The sequence below is a fragment of the Talpa occidentalis genome, unplaced genomic scaffold (assembly GCF_014898055.3).
Source record: "Talpa occidentalis isolate TD23 unplaced genomic scaffold, MPIMG_talOcc4v2.1 talOcc4.10, whole genome shotgun sequence".
In the NCBI taxonomy this organism is placed as follows: Eukaryota; Metazoa; Chordata; class Mammalia; order Eulipotyphla; family Talpidae; genus Talpa; species Talpa occidentalis.
In genome coordinates, this window is record NW_023600993.1 from 83362275 (window position 1) to 83381291 (window position 19017).

The window sequence follows — 19017 nt, forward strand, 5'->3', positions numbered from 1 at the left end:
CCTAAAAGTAAATATGGAGTTAAAGAGAAAGCGAGCGAAGGGGCTGGGGAGGAGGTACCGCTACAGCATACAGCACGGAGCTGGGCAGCATTTTCAAAGCTTAATACAATGGCCTTTGTGTTTGAAATGCACATACCCTTTGACTCAGCAACCCCCTTTTAGGGGTGCCCTTGTCCTGGTGCAAAGATTGGTGAACAAAGTGTTGGTTGAAGCATTGTTTGCATGAATAAACAATTGGAAACAAGCTAAGAGTCCATCCAGAGAGACCTGGCTTAATAAGTGCCTTCTTGATGTGTAGTATATCACGTAGCTTTAAAAAGAATGAGCTAGTTCTCTGTATGTGCCTCCAAGATATATTATTAAAGGAAAAGGCAGGCAGAACAATGCTGCTATGTGTGGAGGAAGGGGCACTTTACGGGGGGGAATTTCTTTTAAAGAACACCCGCAGCCGCCTCCAAGAAGGGTCAGGGGTCACTGATGGGAAATCTGTTCATAATGCACCCTCCACACCTCACATTTCTCTTCTACTATATGCATGCGTAACTGATTCACAAACTGATTCACAAACAACGATTTTTATTACTAAAATAGAAGGCATTTGTGAATCTGTGAGTCTATGGTAAAGCCCCATTTTGTTGTTAGTTGTCTAACATCCTTGGGTCCCTGACCTGTGATTTTGTAGTTCTCAGGCTGGGAGGAGGGGAGGCATCGCTTAATCCAAACAAGCAAAGGGGTCTTGGAAAGGAGCCCCTTTAGTGGGTGGGTTGTGTGTGGTGCAGTCACCCCCTGGCCCAAAGTGCTTGCTGGAGCACCATCTCCCATCCATGCCCTAGTTTCTGGGAGCCCCTCAGAGCCCCAAGAGAAGTAGGTCTAGCCTTGGAGGCTTTCCTGACTGCCCAGCAGAACTCAGGCCTCCCAGTCAGTGCTCTCACGGCATGAGTGACACCGTGGACCCGGGTCCCCACACAGCTCTGCCTGACCCCTCTGCCCCCTGCAGCCTTTTCCTGGTTGGAGGGGGAGGATGCATCACAGCGGCATCCTGAGCACCTTCACAGGACTGGGCATTGTTTGTGCCTCTCATTTCTAGGATGCCTGAGCCAATCCAGCGACACATGCAAAGGCACCAGGTAAAGGGGCAGAGAGAGGATTCTAACCCGAGGCTGCTTGCATCATGCGATGAGTTACAGGGTCAGTTCCATTGTGGTTTACGCAGCAGGACCCCAAATCTGTGTGTTGCAAACTTCAATTTAACAAGCATTTTCCCCAGGCTCTCCATGTGCCCGGTCCAGAGACAAAAAGACAAAAAGACATTGCTGCCTCCTAGGAGCCAGGCTCAGAGGCAAGCTCAGTGAGACAAGTTGCCTTGAGAAGGCAGCGATAAAAATCTGCATGGAGTGGAGGGGGGTGGTGGTGGGGGTGGGAAGGGGCGGTCAGGAGCAGCAGTTAAAAGCGTAGCCTCTGGAGGCAGCCTGGGTTTGAACCCTGTCCCTACTGCCCTGGGCAAGTCTCTTCATTGCCCCAAGCCTTGATGAAACAGAATAAAACAGCGGTGCCTGAGCCAAGGTGAGAATTAGATGGATGAAGTGCTAGACTCAGGACCAGGGTCATGGGCAGCCCCAGGAAGCATTTGGTCCCTCGTGAGGAAGATGATGATGCTTCGGAGACATACACGGCAGCACTGCGGTTGCACTGAGAGGAAACAGAGAGGCCTCCAAGCGAGGCTTCGCTGTATTTGCTCATCAGATGCGAAGGGCAGAGGCCACGCTCAGTCAGAGGGCCGCTCGTGCCCGTGGATGGTGGGAACTGTAAGCTGTAGGCTGACGAGAAAGGCAAGGCTCTGGGAAGGGAGGCTGGTGTATTCAGGACCCCGACCCTGGGCCTGGGTCTGCTTCCAGAGGGCACTCCTGCCTGAGGAATGGGTGAGTAGCATTGTCAAGAGAAGTTCTTTGGGAGGCTTCTGCCGCCGTCTGGGTGGATGGAGGGCAGAGCTCAGCTCACCAGGGCACTTCCTAAGCCCTTTGCAGAAGCAGGACCATCCTGAGAGGTGAGGGCATGGGCTCTGAAGGTAGACACCTTTACCATTTACATTTGCCAACCTTGGCAAGTCCGTGCCTCACCTGTAAGGTGGAGATAATAGTCACTCACCCTTTTGGAATTTATTTTTTTTTAATATTTATTTATCCACGCATGCAAGAGCTGGGGTATAGGCCAGAGGTGTTGGGGGTGAGAGGATTCACCAGAGACAGAGTGGGGAACAGAACAGGCAGATTGACTAAAGTACACTGCTGAGGGGAGCAGGGGGTGAGTCAGGAGAGGTCTGCTGCGCCATGTGGGCATCTCCCTGGCGGGGGATCAAACTCATGCTGCAGTGGTCTTAGATAGCTTCATAGGTTGCAACTTAACCCCTTACGCCACCAGGGAGGCCCCTTGTGGAATTTATTGAGGACTCAGTAACTTGATGCATAAAAAGCACTGAGGCCAGTATGCAGTTAGTGCTCACACAAAGGTAGCTACTGTACTTCCACGGGACACCAGCAAATATGAGGTTGAGTGAGGTCCTGACCCACCGGGAACACAGTCTGGGGGGAACCAGAGATGACACGGTGGCAGAGGAGTGGGGAGGAGAAAAAGCCTGGGTAAGCGCCTCTTCTCTCAGCCTCAGTTTCCACATCTGCAATGCAGGTAATGATGGCTAGCTGGCTGGTCTTGCTGTGAGGATTAAATGAGTCAGTGTAAGGTCAGGGTGAGCACCACATGGCCTGGGAGCACCTGCTAAACATGGCTTCCTGAGAAGGAGAGAGGAGCAGTTAACAGGATAGAATTCTAGGGGCCTCCCTGGTGGCGCAAGGGGTTAAGCACGGCATTATGAAGCAATCCACAGCCACTGCAGCACAAGTTCGATCCCCAGCCGGCCAGGGAGGAACCCACATGGCGCAGCAGACCTCTCCTGTCTCACCCACTGCTCCCCTCAGTGGTGTACCTCGGTCAATCTGCCTGTTCTGTTCCCCACTCTGCCTCTGGTGGATCCTCTCACCCCCCTCATATCTGGCCTGAACCCCAGCTCTTATATGCATAAATAAATAAATAAATAAATCTTTAAAAATAATAAATAAAAAACAGGATAGAATTCTAGACAGTGGTCAAATTACTGGTGGTGCTGCCAAGTAGCTATATCAGACCCATCACAGGCTGTCGAGAAGGAGGGCCCTGAGGTGGAGTTGCCCCTCCCAGCATCCCAACCCCTTCTTCACCACAGCTAAGTATGAGGTTGCCTAACATGCCCATTTTACAGGGGCAGAAACTGAGCTCAGGGAGCTGCAGAGGCAGGCTCCTCAAGCCTGCGGTGAGGGAAGTCTGGGCCTGAGCCCAGAGCATTTCTAGCTCCAGAGCTCCTGCTTCCCTGATTTCTGGGAACTCCACACAAAAGAAGGGGTATAGTCCTTGAATTTACACTCCAGTGTGGGAGGCCAGACTTCCCCAGCAACATTTTCATTTACTAATGGATTTAATGAGTGCAGAACTTCCTGTTTTAAACAAACAAGTGATTAGCATTGACTACAGTCGTGAAAATGGATCCTAATGAATTGCTAATTAGCCTCCTCCTCCTCCTGGGGTCTTTAGCTAGTAAAATCTCTCTGGAGTATTAGTCATTTTGGCTGGAGTTCATTCATTCACGCAACATAAATTTCCTGAGGACCTACTATGTGTCACTGTGAACTAGACAAGCAAGGGCCCTTCCTCACAGTCCAATGGGGCAAAGGTCACATTAATCAACTAACCTCAAAAACTTATAATAATATACTTAGGACAGGGAGCTGGGGCACCGTGCAACAGAACTTGACCTTGTCTTAGATGGAGTAGGGTGTCCCTCAGAGAAGGCTGCCTAGAGGAAGGGACATTTGAGCTAAGAGCTTACGAATAGGACTTAACTAGATAAAATGGAATGGGAGCGAATAGAAGAGTATCTTAGATTTCCAGAACAGTATGTGCAAAGGTCCTGTGATGGGAGGGAGAGAGAAGGGTGAGTCTGAGGAGAAGGAAAACACCAGTGTGAGAGGTGTACAAGAAACTTGTGTGTGTGTGTCCTGTGTGTGTATGTGTGTGTGTGTGTGTGAGAGAGAGAGAGAGAGAGAAAGAGAGAATGCTGGTGTGTAAGGTATTAGTCTTCCTCCCTCATAATAGGCAGCGTGGTGTTCCCTGCCCAGATCCCTCAGACCTCAGCTCTTCAATGAGCTCCAGTCACTGTTCAGCTGCCCATGTGTAGGGTAAGGAAAAATGTCAGGCTTTTCTGCCCTCCTGCCATCAGATAGATGATGGAACCCTGCGGTCCTGAATGCATGCCTGATGGTGGGCACCTGGAGTAGGTTGTGGGTATAGGTAGATGGGATTCGATTGGGCTTTTAAGGCAGCATCACGGGGACACCAGCAGAAGCTGACAGAGAATCAAGAGAAGCAGAAGCTGAGAGAAGGCCAGAGAGCCCAAAGTGAAGACCTGCTGGGGGCTGGGAGGCCTACCAGCCTCCCAACCCCCCCAGCACCCCTGCCTGCCGTGTACCTTGTAAACCCCATTAAAAAAAAACCTGCAAAAAGCCACTGAGGACTCTGATTCTCCTTTACCCGGTCTGCTGGATCAGAAAACCTGCTCAGTGTCATTCCTGGCCTTTACAATTGGCGTAGTCAGCAGGATGATCCATGCAGATGGGTATTGGAGCCCTCCGAAGACCTGGAAGGACTAAGGAGTAACAAACTGTGTGTGCCTGTGATGATGCTGGAGGCATCATGGTGGCACAGGAGCGGGACAAGGTCCAGGAGCTGCAGGACAAGACCTTGAGTGAAGGAGACACCCAAGGGGACCAGCCAAAGACCCCTGAGACAGCAAGAATTGTTGTCGGGGAAGAGAGGACCACGATTCAGAGCTTGCCAGTGCTGATGCAGGGAGAGGCCAACGGACTTGGACTAATGGACTTGGACTGATGAACTTGAACTGACAATCCCGCCAGAAGGTGGAGGACCTTGGCAGGTTATGTTTTTTTTGAGAATCTGGGGGTGGCCAGTGGGCCTTGATGGCCAAAAGCAGCCTGTGTATGTCCAGCAGCTAGGCGGAGGAAAAAAGCCAACTGAGAAGGCAAAAGCTGGTACTGATGCTGAGTTTGGGAAGCCCTGAGTAGCTGCTAAGCACTAAGTAAGCTGAGGAAGGCCAGTGAGTCTCGTAAAATCACCTGTGGGTGATGCCCTGCTCGTTCTTGAGTGAGGGTGAGGAGCTGAGGAACCCATCCTTGGGGGACGGGTGGGGAACGTGGCTTGGGGTGGAGCCCAAGGCTAATGTAGAGTTTGTATCCAAGGATCCCCAACCCATGTGCTTGTGCAGTGGGTTGGCCTGAGTGCAGGGGTCTGCGAGTCGCATGGGTGGCTATGAAGGCCGAATGTTGGAGCGACTGCAGACAGAAACCCTGAGGGTTGGCGATTACCCCCAACAGTATAGAATCGCCAATCCCAGAGCGAGTGCATCCTGGGGGTGGATGTGGTGTGTGGCTTGTAGCCGAGACTACAGCCAGAGACGGCTCCTGGTGTGTTACAGTAGATGCTGTGAGTGATTCCCCTCTCTTGTATGAGCAGTGCCTTCGGCAGATTTGGTGGCTCATCTGCTGGTACCAATAATTATCTTTTGCCACTAGGTTGGGGCCCTGCCTGCTCTTATTTGTGTTCTGTTGTATTTTGTTATATTGTGATGTGTTTGCTTTTGTGGGCCATGGCTGCATTGTTTGTGTTTGCTAAGAAAATTGTGTATATGAAGACTATATGGCAGAAAACCCTGAGGGGGGGTAAGGAAAAATATCAGGCTTTTCTGCCCTCCCGCCATCAGGATAGATGATGGAACCCTGCGGTCCTGAATGCATGCCTGATGGCGGGCACCTGGGGTAGGGTGTGGGCAGAGGTAGATGGGATTCGATTGGACTTTTAAGGGCAGCGTCACAGGGATGCCAGCAGAAGCCAAGAGAGAAGCAAGAGAAGCAGAAGCTGAAAGAAGGCCGGAGAGCCCAGAGTGAAGAGCTGCTGGCAGGCCTCCCAGCCCCCCTGCCTGCCGTGTACCTGGTAAACCCCAATAAAAAACCTGCAAAAAACCACTGAGGACTCCGATTCCTCCTTTACCTGGTCTGCTGGATCAGAAAACCTGCTCAGTGTCATTCCTGGCCTTTACACCATGTTTGCATCTCTTTGCCTAAAGACTTTCTACACTTCTCACACTTCACAGGCCAGAAGTCCCAGCACATTAACACCCTGGGATATCCCTCAGCCAATGACTGCTGGATAAGTTGATGTATAAAAAACCCCAGCTGCCCCAGCCCTCCAGCAGGATGATTTTGAGGAATGGGCACTCAGGAGTTCAGTCATCTGCCCAAGCTTCCTTGCAGCAACCTCACTTCCCCCTCCTCTACTGGTGCTTCCTGGAATCACTTCCCAAATAACTCTGCCCTCAAGGTTTTGTCCTAGCACCTGCTTCTGGAGGAACTCACACTAAAACTCCCTTAAACAAGACACAGCTACATTTCCAGACCTGCCCTTGCCTGGACCCCTTCCTCTCTCTCATTTGCTCACAGAGTATGGGGCCCAAGGGCCATAGGGCCCACCTGGGGTCTGCCTGGCTCTATGCAGACCCAGCCCATCCCCTGCCTCTTTCTTGGTACCCTGCCTCTGTTAATACGGCCTTCAGTGTCTTTCCTTTTGGGCAGTGTTATCCAGTAGAACTTTCTTCATTGATGGAAATGCTCTACATCTGCACTGTCCAAACAGTAATCTCCAGCACAGGTGTCTGCTGGGGCTAGGACAACCAACTGAATCTTTTATTGACTTGTAAATAGATACATGTGGCTAGGGGCTACTGTTTTGGACCCACAGCTCCAGGACATACACTGCCTTCTGTAGGCTGCTAAGTTTCCTGAAAACCAAGCCTCTTAGGAAGTAAACAGAGCAGGCACGTTGACCCGGTTTTTTGTACCCAATTCTGTGGTAGAAGCTATGGGAGCTTCCTCAGGTAGGTCGCCCAGAAGGCAGTTACTGAGGTCCCAGGAAGGTCAGTGTTGTGGGCCCATCTACAGATTCCATCATTAACTCCCCCTTTTTTGAACTTGTCCTCATTCAACAGCTTCCTGCCCCAGGAGCTGGAGCAGGACAACCTTGTGGGAGGAGCCAGAGTGGCAGGTGGGAGTGGCAGGAGGTGGGACCTGGGGGTGCCAGCCAGTCCGCTCCTGAACAACCACCTGGATTTCTCCTGAGTGGTGCATTGAAACAGATTTCCCTGGAGTTGAGGAACCGGGATATTTTCTGAATAATATAATGTATGGAGCTCAGGTTATAGAGACCAGGACAAATTCATACTTGGGGCAGGATCTGCTGGAAATGATCCAATATCTATCCTCGCTTTCTTAGTCAGCAAGCCCTGGTGTTCCTCTGGACACACTGCTGGGCAGATTAAAGGCCACATTTTCCCATCTCCCTTGCAGCACATCACTAAATCCTGGCCCATGATAGGTAAGCAGAAATCAACTTCAGCATCAGGCAAGTATCCTTAAAGAGAGGCTGTGTGCCCTTCTCTGCACTTTCCGCCTTCCTACTGGCTGGAATATGGCCCCAGTGCTGGGAGCAGGGCCCTGTTAGCCTGTGAAGAGAAGCCTGGCCGAAGGGATGGTAGCTGTCATAGTAACAGGGTAGAAACGCTGACTAGATCAAAGCAAGAGTCTCGTGAAATTTAGGGGAGAAGAAAACAGAAGCTAAAAAATCAAAACTTCCTTTGGTTAAATAAGTATGTCCAAACCCTGATCCAACTCTGACAAGCTCTTACTGTCAGAGACCAATCTTTATTCATTGATTCATTTTATTGGGTGGGTGCCATGAGCCAAGCCCTGTGCTAGGCACTGGGGAAACAGCAATGAACAGGACCCTTAGAGTCTGTGCCCTCACAGAGCCTTCATTACCAATTCCTGGCATTTTTATAGTGCAGTGTACATTCTAAAGTACTTTCACAGTCAACTCCAGTCAAGATGGTATTGAGTTCATGCTTTAAAAATAACCTGCTCCTCAACCAGAACTCTCATACGTTGCAGATGGGAATGCAGAATGGTGCAACCTCTTTGAAAAACAGTTTGGAAATTTCCAATAAAGCTAAACATTCTCTCACCATACTGCTCAGCAACCCCACTCTTTGCTATTTACCCAAGAGAAATGAAAACACATTCAAGCAAAGACTTGTGTTTGAGCATTCGTGGCAGATTTATACACAATTGCCCCAAAGTCCAAGAAGAATAGGTACAAAACATTATGATCCATTGTATGACAGAATACTACTCAACAGGAAAAAGGAATGAAGAGTTGAGATACATGATATGGGTAAATCACAAAATCTCTAGGCTTTATGAGAGAAACCAAGCACCAACGCATACAAAATGGTCTAATCCAATTTATATGAAGTTCTAGGAAGGTTACTCAATAGATAGTAGATCCATGGTTATCTGGGCCTTGGGGAAGGGGCCTGTAACAAAGGGACACAAACGAAGTTTGGAGGTCACAAAAGTATTCTTTTCTTGATTGTATTGGTAATTACACAACTGTATATATTCATTGTCAAAATTCATTGAATTATATACTTTAAATGGGTGCCTGTATTGTGTATAAATCATGCCTCAATAAAACTGATGTAAGAAAAATTAAATGTACTGCACCATGGGGGAAAAATAACCTCTGCTCATACACTGCAATAATAGGTGCAGTATATTTTTTTTAAGATTTATTTATTCATGCATACAAGAACTGGGGTACAGGCCAGAGGTGTGGAGGGTGAGAGGATTCACCAGAGACAGAGTGGGGAACAGAACAGGCAGACTGACTAAAATACACTGCTGAGGGGAGCAGTGGGTGAGTCAGGAGAGGGTCTGCTGTGCCATGTGGATTGCTCCCTGGCTGGGGATCAAACTTGCGCTGCAGTGGCTGCTCATAGCTTCATAGGTTGTGTCTTAACACTTTGCTCCACCAGGGAGGCCCGTAGTGTATTTTTAAGTAAATAAAATTATGATACTGTTCTCTTTGGAACAGAAAGGAGATAGAAACATAAGATACGTGGAGGCTGAGCCTTAGCTCTGCCAGTCTCTGGGTCCGAAAAGAGGCAGAAGTGATGGGAATTCATTCAGATCAGCAACATAAATGGAGATCAAAGGATTTTTTGAGAACTGGAGGCCTAATATCAGACTCATTGGTTGAAACCATATCTTGGATAATGGGGAGAGAGATGTATTTCTGGTGATTGAGGCTTGAGCCAAGTCTCTTGACTTATTAACTGCATCTGTGACATCTCTTGATATCATCAAAAACCTGGAATCCTGAGTTGCCAATAGGAAACCTGGTCTCGGACTAGGGTCCTGAGGGCCCGGGTTTAGACAAGTGCAAAGAAAGGAAATAGACAGAAAGATTCCTCTTCAAATAAGCCTGTAAGCCTAAATTCCAAAGCATGTGAAGAAAGCTGACACTAAGCAAGGTAGCCAAACATCTCACCTCTTAACAGGTGAACTCAGTGGTGATAAGTGCAAATAATAAAGCAATCTGGAAATGACAGTTTCAGGTATTAACAAACATAAAGGAAGGAACAACTTGTAGAAAGAAAAAAAGTTATGACACAAAAATTGAATTAACTGCTCATGTCAAAGAGAAACAACTAGAAAATCTAAAAATGATAAAAACTACTATTGAAGTGAATTTAAATGGAATAAACAAAATAAGACAATGTTTAAAAGACAGGTGGTGAATTAAAAGAAATTCCTGAATAACATATACTTCAGCAAATGGGAAAGTAAAAGAAAGAAAACATTAAGTACAAAAATTGTTCAAATGCTGGTAAATATAACTAATACCTGACTATATAAATATTAATTTTGTGGTAAATAGTGGAACTAAAATTCTAAACAATAACAAGGAAGATGGCATGGGGTGCATTTCAGTTGGCAACCTCATTGTGTTAAAGGGATTGCCTTGTCAGGAGGAAAATGATACATTGAAAAACTTTATACTGTTAGGGAAATAAATGGTTAAGTTAGTGTGCTAATAATTAAAGAAATGGAACCGTAGACTTCAAGTCAGTGGAGAGGGAAAGGGATGAGTACTAAATTCAAAAGTCAAGAAAGAAGAAAAAACAAGTAACAATATATGTTCTCCTCATCTCATGTTAATAGAAAACTCACACAAAATAAGATGATAGAAAATAAGCCTAAATAAATCAATAATCACAATAACTGTTAATGTATTAAACTTACCTATTAATGACAGAGACCGTCAGATGGGATTTCATAAAATCAAAATCCATAAGCTGTGTATAAAAGACCTACCTAAGACAATGAAACAGAAATGCTGAAAATAGAAAAATATATTCCAGGCTCATCCTAACCAATGGTATAACAATGTTAATATCAGGCAAAAGAATATAATGCAAAAAACACAAGTAGTGATAAAGTGAGTCCTTACATTTATTATGAAACCACAGATCCCACCAAGAAGGTAAAACTCATGAACTTAGAGTCTTTCCTAGCATTTGTATGGAGCTTTTGCAGATACACTTATCCAAGGATTGCTCATTCATTAAACTGAGTTCTCATGCAGACCTAACTCCCTTAATGTGGAAAAGGATGAGGCATGAGGACAAAGAGATTTAAAAATAAAGTTGCTTACTAAATTATTAACCATAAAGCTATGGGCTAAATCAACATAAATGCAACTAGAACAATAAAGGCCCAGCACACCCTAAATCACTTGCAGTATATTTGCATATTTAATTGGAACACTTATGTAGCTGTAGCCTAGAAAATGGACTTTATTAAAATGTGCCTGCAGTTAACGCTTTCAGATACCGAACTCATATGGCTCCAAATGCAAGTCAAGAAGCTTCACCTCCCGTTTGTGGGTTGGAATGGGAGCAGTGAACAGGATGAGTTACAGATGAGAGAGATATTGGAGGCTGGAGAAGCCTGGCACATTTGACAAAAATCACATTTGATGACCTTGTAGACAAGAAAGAGAAATGAGCTGGATGAGGCACAATCAGGTAAATTTGTCTTGGGCCCCAAAGGACAGCTGATTAATAGATGCTGTTAAGCAGGAGAGCCTTAATTGTAGAGTTCTATAACCCAGGCTCAAACACTGGGTCCCTCATTTATTTACCAGTTTGCTGACCTTGGGAAGTTTTTTTCTCCTTTATTTCTCTGGGCATTCAACTGCCCAGAAAGAGAGCAAACTGCCCATTTCAAGGGTTGTAGTGAGAATTAAATGAGAGAACTCATTAAAGCACTGAGCACATAGTAAGCACTGGACAAGAGATATTTCCTATTCTATAGGTTAGCAAGAGAGTTTAGGAACCACACGTATGATACAGGCCTCAGAGTTTGGGTGGTATAGAGTTCAACGGTATGAAAAAAGCAGCTGCAGTTTGGCCCGCACAGATAGGAGCATGCCATGGATGTTGAGAGAGGTGTGAGTTCTGCTCTGCTTAGAGCTCTGTCCCTCCTGGCAAAACCTATGGATGCTTCTCAGAATACAGCTTTTAACTGCACAAAATAAAATGATAGTCAGGCCCCAGCTTGAGTAGTGATTTCATTTTTTTTCGTAGGAAACTAAACCAATGTTCTCAAACAGTCATACCCAGGACCAGCAGCTTCAGAAGCACCTGGGAATTTGTTAGAAATGCAAATATTTGCAAACTCCATCCCAATGGAATCTGAAACAGGTTGGGACCTAGAAATTTGTGTTTGTACAAGCTAATGTTAATGAACATTAGCATGATTCTGATGCATGTTCAAGTTTGAACAGCACCAACCTAGAGAGACATCCTTGTCAGAGGTAACTGAAGTTCCCAAAACCATGTCTCTTGAGTCTAGCTGAGGAAATTGGAAGATGTTCAGCCTTGAGGACAGAAGATCTGACCGATCTAAGTGAGAGTCAGATAGGAGGAGGAACTGGTTTCTTTCTCCATGTTTCTCCAGTGATAGTTGGGACCAAGCTAACTATCTTGGGGGACAAAATGGTGTAGTGGATTAGAGAAGTCACCCTTGTCTGCAAGTAAAAGACAAGGGTGGCCTAAATCATAAGGGATCTATTGGTTGATAACAGGAATCCAGGGGTAGGGATTCTGAATCTGACTCGATCCCAGATCCACCACATCCCCAAAGACTCAGACTTCCTTTGTCGTCATTTCTGCATGTCAAGTGGATCAGCTGCTCTCCTCTTGGCTGCCCAGTGGTAGAAGGAATTCCTACGTGCAGACAATAAGAAGCAGAGGGGGAAAGTGTGGCTTCCTTGAGTCTCGATTTAAGAATAAAGAAATCATTCCTGAGTGGAGCTCTGTCCCCCTCAAGGGCCAGCAGATGTCCCCTTACCTTTCACTGTGCATGTGACACCCCATATCCCTGGCTGGGGTGATGGAATTGCTATCAAGTCTACCCTTTGATAGCCTGGCAAAACCTCAGGACCCCTTCTCAGAATACAGCCTTTAACTGCACAAAATAAAATGATAGGATTACAAAGCGAACTAATTACATGAAAATGCAGTTTTCAAAATACATTTTTTAAAGTGTGATATAGGAATAAACTTGCTCCTTTATTAGTGCACTAAATAACAAAATCTAGTGGCGGAGCTAATAACAACCATAACTTTGAAGTAGTGATGAGTGTAAACAATGTTCTGAGATGCCTGTAATAACTGTTTTGTGATATGAAAATATTTGTGATTCTATTGGTGACAAATACACAAGTTATTGCTAATGCTCCTCTGGTTTGTTGCTTGCATTCATAATAGAAGGAAATGCTAAATTTCAGTTGGAGGTTAGTGAAAATAAAGATTTGTTCTTTATAAAGAACAACAATAAAGGGTTGTTCCCCATGCAAGTTTGCAAATCCCTTGCATCCCATCCATGGACCTTGATTGGAAGGCCTGTGGGTGCCAGATGAATCAAGATTCACATGATGGGGCCTGGAGTGGACTAGTCATTTTCGAGATAAGCAGTTTAAATTAAACCAGGACTAAGTCAAACAAAAAAAGAGAAGTGGATGGGAATTGAGTAGGAGAGAGGGATAGAGGAGGGCTGGAGTGGACACAGCTCCAGGGTCTGCTCCATGTATGTCAGCAAGGGCTTCCTGAAGAAGGAGAAGGCTTTTTTTTTTTTAAATACAGTTTTATTAATAATTGACATATAACATTTTTCTTAGTTTCAGTTACATCATTCTATAATTGCATATCTTTTTTTTAATAATAAATTTTATTTTTATATCCCCATACAATTTCAACCCCCCATTTTGGCCACAATCCCTCCCCTCCCTCCACACCCCCCCAAAAGTATCTCTGGTTCATAGATTTTTGTTGATTTTGATTTTCACTTTCTTATAGTTATTCATTTTCCTGGTCCCTTATTTAGGTTTTCTAGATTCCTGCTATGAGTGAGACCATCCGGTATTTTCTTTTTCTTTCTGGCTTATTTCGCTGAGCATGATCCCTTCCAGCGCCATCCATGTTGCTGCAAATTGCATGTGTTTATCTTTTCTGAATGCTGAGTAATATTCCATGGTATATATGTACCATATCTTCTTGATCCAGTCATCTATTTTTGGGCATTTGGGCTGTTTCCAAAGCTTAGCTATTGTAAACAGCGCTGCTATAAACATAGGGGTGCAGGTGTTCTTTGGAATTGATGTTTCTGTGTCCTTTGGGTAAATACCTAGGAGTGGAATTGCTGGATCATATGGAAGCTCTACGTTTAGTAGGTCCAGAAATCTCCACACAGCTCTCCATAGTGGTTGGAGCAGTTTGCACTCCCACCAACAGTGCAGAAGAGTTCCTTTTTCTCCACACCCTCACCAACATTATTGTTGCTAGTTTTTTTAATATGTGCCATTCTCACTGGTGTAAGATTGTATCTCATGGTAGTTGTTTGATTTGCATTTCCCTGACGACAAGTGATGTTGAACATTTTTTCATATGCCTGTTGGCCATTTGCATTTCCTCTTCAGAGAAGTTTCTTTTTAGCTCTTCTGCCCATTTTTTGACTGGATTATTTTCTTTGCTGTTGTTGAGTCTCATCAGCTCTTTGCAGATTTTTGTGATCAATCCTTTATCATTAGTGTTGTGTGCAAAAATGTTCTCCCAGTCGGTGGGGTTTCTCTTTGTTTTTGTTGTTGTCTCTTTTGCTGTGCAGAAGCTCTTTAATTTGATGTAGTCCCAGCTGTTTATCTTTGCCTTCACTATCACTGCTTTGGGTGATGTGTCTGTAAAGATGTCTTTGATGTGCAAATCACGTAGTGTTTCGCCTATATTTCCTTCTATGTATTTTATGGTTTCAGGTTTTATGTCTCGTTCTTTAATCCATTTTGAGTTGGTTTTTGTGTATGGTGTGAGGTAGTAGTCAAGCTTCATTCTTTTGCATGTAGCGACCCAGTTTTCCCAGCACCATTTATTGAACAGACTTTCTTTGCTCCAATGCATATTCTTTGCTCCTTTGTCAAAGATTAGTTGACCATAAATCTGTGGGTTTATTTCTGGATTTTCTATTCAATTCCATTGGTCTGTGTGTCTGTTCTTGTTCCAATACCATGCAGTTTTGATGATTATGGCTTTGTAGTATAGTTTGAAGTCTGGGAGTGTGATGCCTCCATTCCCTTATTTTTTTTTTTCAGGAGAGCTTTGGCTATTCGGGGTTTTTGGTGATTCCATATTAATTTCATCAATAATTGTTCTATTTCTTTGAAGAATAACATTGAAATTTTTATTGGAATAGCATTGAATCGGTATATTGCTTTTGGTAGGATGGCCATTTTAATAATGTTTATTCTTCCAATCCATGAGCAGGGGATGTCTTTCCATTTCTTTGTATCTTCTTCTATTTCTTTTAACAGTGTTTTATAGTTTTCTTTGTAAAGGTCCTTTACCTCTTTTGTTATATTTATTCCCAAGTATTTGATTTTTTTTGTTTCGATAATAAAGGGGATGGTTTTTTTCATTTCTTCTTCTTCAGATTTATTGTTAGTGTATAGGAAGGCTTCTGACTTTTGCATGTTGATTTTGTATCCTGCCACTTTGCTGAACTGATTGATGAGTTCAATTAGTTTTTCTATGGATTTTTTGGGGTTCTCTATGTATATTATCATATCATCTGCAAATAGTGATAGTTTGACTTCTTCTTTTCCTATTTGGATTCCTTGTATGTCTTTCTCTTGTCTTATTGCTCTGGCTAGGACTTCCAGTATTATATTGAAAAGCAGTGGTGAGAGTGGACATCCTTGTCTTGTTCCAGATCTTAATGGAAATGCTTTCAGCTTTTCACCATTGAGAATGATACTGGCTGTTGGCTTGTCGTATATGGCCTTTATGATGTTGAGGTATGTTCAGAAGGAGAAGGTTTTATCACAAATATCTAAGTTCTCACTTTGCTAGTTTATGAACTTAACATGATCCCAATTAAACTAACAATCAAAATTTTTCAACTAGACAAGGTGATTCTAAAGTTTATATGGAAAATAAAGAAAAATCCAGGCAACTTCTGGAAACAAAATTAAGAGGGGAGTGGAAAACAGCTATAGCATGGCACAGTGTATAGTGTATTATAAAACTATAATACACCATAATGGCTCAGTACTAACCAACAAAAGAGCTCAGGAGAGTAGAAGAGAGGGTTGAGAAATAATCCATATACATGTAGGGGTTGGGAATACAAAAACGGCATTTCCCATTAGTTGGGGGGAACATAGTATTGGGACAAGAGGCAGATATCTAGGAAAAAAAGAAAACTACAACACTATCTCACACTTTACAGCTATTTAAATTCCTGAGAGGTAAAGTGTGCATTTACAGCAATGAAATATAACACAAGAAATGAAAAGAGATTATAGGTACCAATTACTTAACAATAAAAAAGTTTATATAGCAAGGTCAAAATGCAAACAAAAGCCAGAAAAATAATTGTGATTCATCTCACAAAGAACCCCTACTAATCAATAAGATGACAAGCAACAAACCAATAAAAAAAATGGGCAAAGATTATGAACTGTCAGTTGACAGGAAAGAGTACAAACGGTTCTTAAATAAGCAAAACGATGCTCAGACTCACTCATAAGACGAACACAAATCGAAACCCACAACAGCCTGTGGGACAGCAGTTGATCCCAACTGCTATGGAGAGCAATTTGACAAGATTTACTTAAATTAAAAATGCACAAATTCTTTGACCCAGCAATTCTAACTCCTAAATATTTATCCCACAAACATATTTGCATAGTTGTGCAGAGATTCATACTCTAGGAAATTCACTGCAACGTTGTTTATAGCAGCACAAGCTTGGAAACAACCTATATGTTTATCACCAAGCGACTGGTTATATCAATCACTGTTCACCTGTAAAATGGGATAGTCTACAGCCATGAAAAGACCCTCAGAAACCACCACCAAGGCACAGATTTGTGTGTCTAGCGTGCTGTCATCTGTGGATTTAAACGCACACGCACACTCACTCACATGTAGGTGCAGAGACTAACTGGAAGGGGCATTAAGAATCTCTGGGTGGTGATTATTATCTCTCAGGAGAATTAGGAGGTGGTGGATGGAATGGAATTCTCTATATGCACTCATGTGAGTTTAAAACACCTCACATCATAGGCCCGTATTACTTTTTCCAATTTTTAAAAATATTTTCACAGCTGTTTGGGGAGAGCAATTTGATAGATATCTCAAATCTCAAGCGTGTCCTCATCTCTCTGGTGCTAGCAAATCCAGGGGTCAGGACTTCCCACATCCTGAAATGGCCGAGAATGTCACGCTATACGCGGAATCATTCCCTGTGAGAGCAAATCACTAGAAACACCTGAGACATCCCTCAGCGGGTGGAGAGTTGGGTAACGCTGGTGCATCTGTGTCTGGAATGCTCTTCAGTCAGCAGCGAGAGTGAGACAGGACCTGGAGCCGGTGAGAAGCGAGAGCCCGGCGTGCTGCTCAGGGAGACACACACCCACTTTATACAATGTGTTCATGCTCTTGGTGATGTGTGTCTGTTTCCTTCAAGGGTCACAGGGTGCAGTGTTTCTCTCAGCTGCCTCCACCAGCATCCTGTTGGACATCCAGCCTCATGGGCTCCGCTCTAGAACTACCTCATCAGGATGGTGGGGACAGGGCCTCAGAGCCTGAACTGCTCACAAGCTTCCGTGACTCAGAGACCAGGCCTTAGGTGACGTGTTGGCCCAGGAGAGCAGTGGACGCCCATTTCCTGAGTCCCTGAGGGGTCCCCGGAGCTCCCTCCCCTTCTCCTGAACTAGGTCTCCTTCATGACTTGCCCAAGCTAGTTCCTTATGAGGTGCTGGGATGATTCTGAAACTGTCCCGGCCCTTTAGGTAGTTCATCACACCGCCAGCACTTTCTGGGGAGAATAGGAGGTTAAGCAGACCTGCCCTGACCGAGAGTGCCCAGCCTCAAGGTTGACCCTTCCTGGAAGCTCTCTCACCTTCAGAAACAGGTCTTCCCTGCCTCACACTCCGAAACCCCCGGGGTAAAGGAACAGAGACTTTGTTGTCAGCTTCCCCATTCCCAAGCAGCAGGAGAGAGAAAGCGAAGCTCTGGGACAGGGTTAGGCGGAGACTCCTGAAAGGGGCACACACCTGGGTGGGTGGGATCTGGGCCAGAAGTCAGGGCCTTGGAGAACAAGGAGACTGAGAGACTCAGAGGCAAAGATGGGGGAAGCTGCCCCTGGCCAAAGGCCAGCCTGCCTCCCATCATGAAAACCACCTGGGGGCGCCAGCTGGTGTGTGGGGATCTGAAGGCCCAGAGGGGGTCTGGCCAACTGAGTTACAACCCACACTGCCCTCTGCTCCCTTATTCTTATGCTGGGGCGCATGGGGGAAATGACCTGCACAGAGCCGGAGGAGTGAGGAGGTTTCTCTGAGCCTTTGGGACAAGGCCTGGGGACCCCGCTCACAACCCTTTCAGGAACTCCCCTCCTCCAGGGCTCATGTTCCTCTGCTAACTCCTGCCCCCAGCTGCCACCCCTGGCTGGGCCCTGATTTCTCTGGCTTCCACGTAAGAATCACAGCAACATAAACAGGAGCCAGAAGTTGCTGAGGGGCGTGAGCAGTGAGCTCTGTGCTAGAGTTAGGAGCATCCCAAGTCTTTCAACAGGTTTATTGAGACATAATCCGCATACCATACAATTCCCCGTGGCAAGGGTGTAATGCTAAAAATGCAACGGTCTTCAACGTAGTTGCAGAATGCACATCCATCCCACAATCAATTTTATCTATCACCCCCAAAGAACCCTGTCCCCACCAACTGCCACTCCCCACTCTCCTTGCTCACAGCCAGCCTAGGCACCACCAATCGGCTTTCTGTCTCTCGGTTTGCTGTTCTGGACGTTTTGTAGAAACAGAATCATGTGCTACGTGGGCTTCTTGTCTGCTGCTCTCACTCACTCGGCTTAATGCTTCCAGGTTCACCCATTGTAGGGTGCACAGCGCTTCAGCCTTTTTTATGGCCACATAAAATACTGTGGTCTGGACATACCACATTTCATTCATGCATTCATCAGTTGATAGATATTTGGGTTGTTTGCACTTTTTGGCTATCATGAGTGATGTTGCTCTAAGTGTTCACTACCCAGTTTGGGGTGGATGTATGTCTTCAACTCTCTTGTGTGTTAGGAGTGGAATTGGGGGGTCATAATTTGTAATTCTTTGTTTGACATGCTGAGAAACTGCCAGGCTGTTTTCCAAAGTGGCTATGCCATTTTTAATCTCTCCAGCAGGATGAGAGGGTTCCAATTTCTCCACATCTTTGCCAACACTTGTTACTATCTGTCTTTTGAACCATGTGAAGTGGTATGGCACGATTTTGATTTGCATTTCCCTGGTAACATCCCCATTTTACAGAAAAAGAAATGGAGGTTCAGAGAGATCAAGAGTCTGGCCTGAGGTCTAATCTGGGATGGGTAGAGGCAAGAGTCTACCGTTCCTCTG